Source organism: Mizuhopecten yessoensis, unplaced genomic scaffold (assembly GCF_002113885.1).
Source record: "Mizuhopecten yessoensis strain PY_sf001 unplaced genomic scaffold, ASM211388v2 scaffold10921, whole genome shotgun sequence".
NCBI lineage: Eukaryota > Metazoa > Mollusca > Bivalvia > Pectinida > Pectinidae > Mizuhopecten > Mizuhopecten yessoensis.
The window spans coordinates 140,257-148,871 of NW_018408788.1; the positions used below are offsets into that span (position 1 = coordinate 140,257).

The following is an 8,615-nucleotide window of genomic DNA, read 5'->3' on the forward strand; positions in this document are numbered from 1 at the left end:
GGGCTCTGTTTGAAATTTGTTCTCGCTATATCTCAAGTACTGGATGGATCTTTCTGAAATTTCATATGTACTTACAGCACCTACCATGGAGTGCTATATCTTTACTTCATACCAATTATTTTAAACATATGCAGGTGAGCGATACAGGCCTGGGCCTCTTGGTTTTTAAATGTTTGTTTACAAGTTTTATTTATCTCTTTATTGAAAGAAAACCACTAATATAAAGCAAATAGAATATGAAGAAGTTTATATTAGCCCATTAAATATCATGTCATATCAAGAAAACCTGATGCATCCCATCTCTACTTTTACGTAGATGACGTACTAATATATGAATATCCGCTTGGCAGAGAAACATTGCCGAATGTTTAATGGTGAATGTAATGGTGATATAGTTGAAAATTATATTCATGTAATCTGTGATTGTTCTGTGTATGATATATAACACGGACTATGATAGCAATGTCATTCTGTGACTACTATGTTAAAATACAATAGGAATAAGGTTACTTCATAAAAGACAAAGCCAAAGGCAAATATAGTTGTGTTTATGCTACACAGTGTCACAACATTTCCGATTTGTGAAACTGTTTGGTAAGTAAACGCCCTACTGCAAACACTATATTGCTCATATGAACACTGATTGTACTTTAACTATGAAGTGTTATCTATACTGATATTAAGCTTAAGACTGTTGAAATATATCCCTCTAAAAAATCACCTATGCAACATCTATTTTCTTACAGAAGGAAAGAGAGAAAGACAAGGTAAGCAATAGTTTACTCAGTATATGCCTCTCACACCGACGTTTCCTTTTATAACAACTCTTCTTAAGAGAATAATTATGAAAGAGTAGAACTACTATATTTTGAATTTTGTCAGAAAATTAGAAATTTATCTCCAAATCACATGTTTTACAATAATTACGATTTATGTTTTTGGATGGTAATCCAATGCTATACTACAAATAGTGCATTGTTTATAAGAAAACTGAATGTTAACATTTAAACAATCACTATTGTAACATTAAGTCTATTTTCCTTACGGCGGAGACTAAAAGAACTGGAGGTAAGTAATTGAATAACACAGATATATCTCCCACATGAAAGTTTAGCTTTATATCAAATTCTCAAAACAGCATCATTACGGAAAAGAGCCATACTTTGTATTTCGTCACTAAATTAGTGATTATTTTCAAACACACAAAATCAATCAAGTACCATGTACATGTAGATGGAGTACTATTTTAATAAATCTTTGTTGTAGAAAAAAATAATAAAACATTGTTACATTTTCTAAAAAAAAAGATGGATTCGTTGTAGAAAATATAAACACAATTCTGTTATAACATCGCTTTGCTTAATTTTTCACACAAGTACTTCTTTACTCTTCATTTCAGGCGGTGATTTATTTTACAAATTAAATGGCACATTCATGGTTTAATGGATAACTATAATTACCAGTTCCAAATATACTTTGCTATACGTATGTTTATGAAGATCCAGAGCAATAGTTATTTATCTCCAAACAAAATACAAAATCCATAGGATAGTTATAATTTTTATCTTCTCGGTTTTTGAAATAAATAAATTGTTTACCAGTTTTATTTATCTCTTAATTGAAAGAAAACCACTAATATAAAGCAAATAGAATATGAGGAAGTTTATATTGGCCCCATTAAATATCATGTCATATCAATAAAACCTGATGCATCCCATCTCTACTTTTACGTAGATGACGTACTAATATATGAATATCCGCTTGGCAGAGAAACATTGCCGAATGTTTAATGGTGAATGTAATGGTGATATAGTTGAAAATTATATTCATGTAATCTGTGATTGTTCTGTGTATGATATATAACACGGACTATGATAGCAATGCCATTCTGTGACTACTATGTTAAAATACACTAGGAATAAGGTTACTTCATAAAAGACAAAGCTAAAGGCAAATATAGTTGTGTTTATGCTACACAGTGTCACAACATTTCCGATTTGTGAAATTGTTTGGTAAGTAAACGCCCTACTACAAACACTATATTGCTCATATGAACACTGATTGTACTTTAACTATGAAGTGTTATCTATACTCATATTAAGCTTTAGACTGTTGAGATAAATCCCTCTAAATAAATCACCTATGCAACATCTATTTTCTTACAGAAGGAAAGAGAGGAACAAAAGGTAAGCAATAGTTTACTCAGTATGTCTCTCACACCGACGTTTCCTTTTTAGCTCACCTGGCCCGAAGGGCCAAGTGAGCTTATGCCATGGTGCGGCGTCCGGCGTCCGTCCGTTGTCTGGCGTCAGGCGTCAATATTTTACTTCAAACAACTTCTTCTTATACCGCAAGGCCCAAGGTGATGATATTTGGCCAGTATTATGCTGGGATAAAGGGCTACCAAGTTTGTTTAAATGAATGGCCATCACTCATATTCAAGGTCACAGGGGTCAAATGTCTTAAAATCCCTTTAAACAACTTCTTCTGAATAACTAAAATGCCCAGGATATTGCTATTTGGTCAGTAGCAGACTGGGATGAAGGGCTACAAAGCTTTTCTAAATGAATAACATTGACTTATATTGAAGGTCACAGGGGTCAAATATGTTTCAAACTTTTAAACAACTTCTTCTGATTAACCAAAAGGTGCAGGATGATGATATTTGGCCCATAACATTATGAGATAAAGGGCTACCAAGTTTGTTTAAATGAATTACCTTGAATTATATTCAAGGTCACAGGGGTCAAATATGTTTAAAATCTTTAAACGACCTCCTCTTAATAACCAAAATGCCCAGGATGTTTATATTTGGTCAGTAGCATGCTGTGATAAAGGGTTACTTACTTTGTTAAGATGAATGACTTTGATTTATATTGAAAGTCACAGGGGTCAAATATGTTTGAAACCTTTAAACATCTTATGAAAAACCAAAAAGCACAGGATGATGATATTTGGCCCATAACATGATGGGATGAATGGCTACCAAGTTTGTTCAAATGAATGACCTTGACATTTATTCAAGGTCACAGGGATCAAATATGTTCAAAATATTTAACCGACTTCTTCTGAACAACAAAACAGCCTGGGATGTTGATATTTTGCCAGTAGCATGCTAGGATGATGCGCTACCAAGTTTGTTCAAATGAATGACCTTCACTCATATTCAAGGTCACAGGGGTCAAATATGTTTAAACAACTTCTTCTGAATAACCAAAAGGTGCAGGATGATGATATTTGGCCAATAACATGATGAGATGAAGGGCTACCAAGATTGTTCAAATGAATGATCTTGACGTTTATTTAAGGTCACAGGGATCGAATATGATCAAAATCTTTAAAACAACTTCTTCTGAATAACCAAAATGCCCAAGATGTTGATATTTGGTCAGTAGCATGCTGGGATAAAGGGCTATTCACTTTGTTTAGATGAATGACCTTGACTTATATTGAAAGTCAAAGGGATCGAATATGTTCAAAACCTTTAAACAACTTCTTCTGAAAAACCAAAAAGCACAGGATGTTGATATTTGGCCAGTAGCATGCTGTGGAAAGGGCTTCCAAGTTTGTTCAAATGAATGACTTTGAATTATATTCAAGGTCACAGGGGTCAAATATGTTTAAAATCTTTAAATGACATCTTCTGAATAACTAAAAGACACAGGGTGTAGATGTTTAGCCAGTAACATGCTAGAATGAAGGGCTACCAAGTTTGTTAAGGTCACAGGGGCCAAATGTCTAAAAAAAACTTTAAACAACTTCTTCTGAATAACCAAAAGGTGCAGGATGTTAATATTCAGCAAGTAGCATGCTTGGATGAAGGACTATCATGCTTTTTAATTTGAATAACCTTGACCCACTTTCAAGGTGACATTTGGTCAAATATGTGTAAACATTTAAATGACCTTATCTTAATAAACAAAAGGATAGGGTGGTGATATTTTGCAAGTTGCATCCTGAGATGAAGTGCTATAAATTCTGTTCAACGTAATCACCTTATTGGACTTTTAAGGTCACAGGAGTGAAATGGTTTTAACAGGTTCTTTTGAATGACTTATAGTCATAAATACTGATATTTTGCCTGTAGCGTTATTTTAGATCACGTTTAAGGTTACAAGTGTGAGATTTAGACCAGGTGAGAGATGCAGGCCCATTGGGCCTCTTGTTAGAACAACCTTTCTTAAGAGAATAATTATAAAAGAAAACTACTATACTTTGAATTATGACACAAATTAGAAATTTATCTCTAAATCACATGTTTTACAATAATTACGATTTGTGCATTTTGATGGTAATCCAACGCCCTACTACAAATAGTGCATTGAAAACTGAATGTTACCTTTTAAACAATCACCATTGTAACATGAAGTCTATTTTCCTTACAGCGGAGAATAGATGAACTGGAGGTAAGTAATTGAATACCACAAATATATCTTCCACATGAAAGTATAGCTTTATATCGAATTCTCAAAACAGCATCATTATGGAAAAGAGCTATACTTTATATTTCGTCACTAAATTAGTGATTATTTTCAAACACACAAAATCAATTAAGTACCATGTACATGTAGATGGAGTACTATTTTAATAAATCTTTGTTGTAGAAAAAATAATAAAACGTTACATTTTCTAAGAAAAAAAAGATGGATACGTTGTAGAAAATATAAACATTATTTCTATTTCTACATCGCTTTGCTTAATTTTTCACACAAGTACTTCTTTACTCTTCATTTCAGGCGGTGATTAATTTTGCAAGTTAATGGCACATTCATGGTTTAATGGAAAACTATTATTACCAGTTCTAAATATACTTTACTATACGTATGTTTAGGAAGATCCAGAAGAGTAGTTATTTATCTCCAACCAAAATACAAAATCCATAGGATGGTTACAACTTTTATCTTCACATGTTTTTTTAAATGTTTGTTTACAAGTTTTATTTATTTCTTCATTGAAAGAAAACCAGTGATATAAAGCAAATAGAATATAAAGAATTTTATATTAGCGCCATTAAATATCACCGATGAGTCCTTAATGGGCGAATAGGCCAGACTGTAAATTTCTGCATCGACAAACCACAATTTTCAAATGGTAAAGTTTTAAAAGGAGTTATGCAACTTTATAAAAGACAAGAGTAAAGGGATCGCAAATACAGTTGTGTATATGCTGATCAGTTTCATACAAATTACGATTTATGAAATTGTATGTAAAATGAAAACCTTGCTGCAAACAATGCATTGCTCATATGAAAACTGGAACTGATGTTCATCTTTAGTCTTCAAAATTTACCTATGCAACATCTGTTTTCTTACAGAACGAAAAGGAGGAACTAAAGGTAAGCAATAGTTTACTCAGTATGCCTCTCACACCGACGTTTCCTTTTGTAACAACTTTTCTTAAGAGAATAATTATGAAAGAGAACTACTGTACTTTGAATTTTGTCACAAAAATAGAAATTTATCCCAAAGGCACGTGTTTCACAACAATTACGATTTATGCAATTGATGGTTATCGATTGCACTACTACAAACAGTACATAGCTTATATGAAAACTTATTGTTAACTTTACACAATACCCATTGTAATATAAAGTATATTTTCGTTACAGTGCATGATAAAGGATCTACTGGAAGTAAGTATTAGTATACCACAAATATTTCTCTCACTTTAAAGTTTAGTTATACGTGTACTTTGTATTTCGTCGCTTAATTAGTAGATATTGTCAAAAACACAATACCAATCAAGTAGCATATATATTGAGTACTATTTTTTTTTACATTGTTGTAGAAAAAAATGGATACAGTGGAGAAAATATAAACAACATTTCTATTTCTACATTGATTCGCCTAAATTTTAAACAAGTACTTCATTAATCCGTATTTCAGGCGGCGATTAGTTTTGAAAATGGAATAGCGCATTCATGGTTTGATGGAAAACCTATTTTTACCAGTTCCAAATATACTTAACTTTATATTTATTTGTGATGATCTAGAATGATACTTATCTCAAACCAAAATACAAAATCCATAGGATAGTTACAATACTAACCTTCACATTCTTTCTTAAAAACATAAGTTAATCAATTTTATTTATCTCTATATTGATAGAAAAAGACTGATATGAATCTAATAGAATATGAGGAATTAAGCGCCATTAAGTACCACCGTTGAGTCCTTAATGGACGAAAAGGCCAGACTGAAAAGTTACTTATATTTACATTGTTTGGTTTCTCTGCATCGACAATATACAATTTTAAAAAACAAATAGTTTAGGCACTTTAATCGCTCCATTGAGCTCAAAATGATGTTGTCAATATGATAGAGTATATGTTAACAGTAATTGGCTTTATGCATCGTCTCAATCAATTTTCAAACAAATGTTTCCTTTCTCCTATTTCATCTGGCGATTACTTTCGTATTTGTGGTTTGAGGGTATATTAAACTATATGTATGTTTATATATGGTCAGAATAATATCTGTTTAAATCAAACCAAATTTCAAAATCATTTAAATGAGTTGTTCTAATCTACTCATTTATGCTATATTTATCTACCAGTTTTTATTGATCATTTTATAGAATGAAAACACTGATATCAAGCTGATATGATACACATATAATGAATGGTATATTATCACCCTTTCATACCACCGATGAGTCCTTAAAAAGATTGTTGGTTAACTATGGAATTTATTAAATACTGATATTCAGCTTCAGTCTAGCTGTTTCGATAAATCCCTCTAAAAAGTTCACCTATGCAACATCTATTTTCTTACAGAAACTAGAGGAAGAAAAAAAGGTAAGCAATACTTTTAGAACTTCAGTATGTTTCTCACATCGACGTTTACTTTTATATCAATATATTTTTTAAAGAAAAACTAAGAGGAGAAACATATTCAGATTTTGTCACAAAAATTTGATAAATACCAAAAGGACATGATTCTGTTGTACCTTCCTTTTAGTTGTATTTGTGTATTTGGTTTGGAAGAATTAAGACACAGATTTTGTATTTGTTTGCCCTTAGATAGCTCCATGGAGTTATAAACGACAGTGTTGTTATATGATGGAGTCAATTTAAAAAAAAATGACTTTCTGCATCAACTCAGTAAATGTTTTGTAACAAATTATTCCTTTCTCCATACTTCCAGCGAAGTCTTATTTTGTAATGACATATTCATGGTTTGGAGGAAAACCTATTACGGTAGTACGAGTTTCAAATAATACTAAAATATATGTATGATTATGACGATCCAGAATAACTAAAACAAAAAACTGGAATAACGTTACTTCATTACAGACAAGGGTAAAGGCAGCAATTTTAAATTGTAGCTTGATAAAGGAATATGGTAACTTAAAAAATGACAAGGGTAAAGGGTAACGGCAAATACAGTTGTGTATATGTTAAACAGTTTCAGAACAGTAACAATTTGTGAAATTGTACGGAAAATATGCACCCTACTGCAAACAATGAAATGCTAATATGACAAAGGAATTTTCTTCAAATATTGAGCGTCATTTCTACTGATATTCAGCTTTCGACTGTTTTGCTAAACTTTACAACAATTTATAGGCACATTCCCAATACTTGTACTTTTGTATGTGGTTCGGATCATTTAAGTCACAGATTTTTTTCATTTGCTTGCCCTTTAAAAGTTCCATTGAGTTTAAATGAACGATGTTGTCAATATGATGGAGTATATGTTAGCATACATTGGCTTTATGCATCTTTTCAATAACTTTTCAAACAAATGACTTTTCTCTCTCCTATTTCATTCGGCGATTACTTTCGTAAATCAAATGGCATATTCATGGTTTAAAGGTAAATTTATTGTAACCAGTTCCAAACATGCTAAACTATATGTTTATTTATATATGGTCAGAATAATATCTATTTAAATCAAACCAAATTTCAAAATCAACCAAATATGTTGTTCTTTTCTACTCATTTATACTATATTTATCTACCAGTTTTTATTGATCATTTCATAGAAAGACACACTGATATCAAGCTGATATAATACACGTATGATGAATTGTATATTATCACCCTTTCATACCACCGATGAGTCCTTAAGAAAACAGATTGTTGGTTAACTATGGAATGTATTAAATGCTGATATTCAGCTTAACTCTATTTTGATAAATCCCTCTAAAAACTTCACCTGTCCAACATCTATTTTCTTACAGAAAAGAGAGGAAGAACAAAAGGTAAGCAATACTTTTAGACTTCAGTATGTCTCTAACACCGACTTTAACTTTTATATTAACATTTTTTTAAAGAATGACTAAGAAAGAGAAATATATTTTAAATTTTAACACAAAAATAGAAATAAATACCAAAAGGACATTATCAATAAAGTAGCATTTACAATTAGTTCCTGTCTAAAAATCATTTCTGTTGAAACAAAATAAAAACTTTGCAACATTTCATAAATACTTTCCTTTAAGTTGTAATTGTGTTTGTGGTTTGGAACAATTAAGACAGATTTTTTATTCTTTTGCCCTTAAATAGCTCCATCGAGTTCTAAACGACAATGTTGTCATATGATGGAGTAAATTTTGACAAGTTTTGACTTTCTGCTTCAACTTAGTAAATGTTTTGTAACAAATTCTTCCTT

At 31.4% G+C, this 8,615-nt stretch overlaps 1 long non-coding RNA gene across 2 annotated transcripts; it reads left to right on the top strand.

Moving 5' to 3' along the window:
* The first annotated feature begins 725 nt into the window (after window positions 1–725).
* On the top strand, window positions 726–8,206 carry LOC110463707. 2 transcript variants are annotated; one of them, XR_002464417.1, is made up of 7 exons: window positions 726–767; window positions 2,166–2,186; window positions 4,386–4,406; window positions 5,315–5,335; window positions 5,609–5,632; window positions 6,776–6,796; window positions 8,185–8,206. It is a non-coding gene; the product is annotated as an uncharacterized LOC110463707 (long non-coding RNA). The 2 variants fall into 2 exon arrangements; XR_002464418.1 differs by lacking the exon at window positions 726–767 and adding an exon at window positions 803–1,068.
* Window positions 8,207–8,615: the final 409 nt, after the last annotated feature.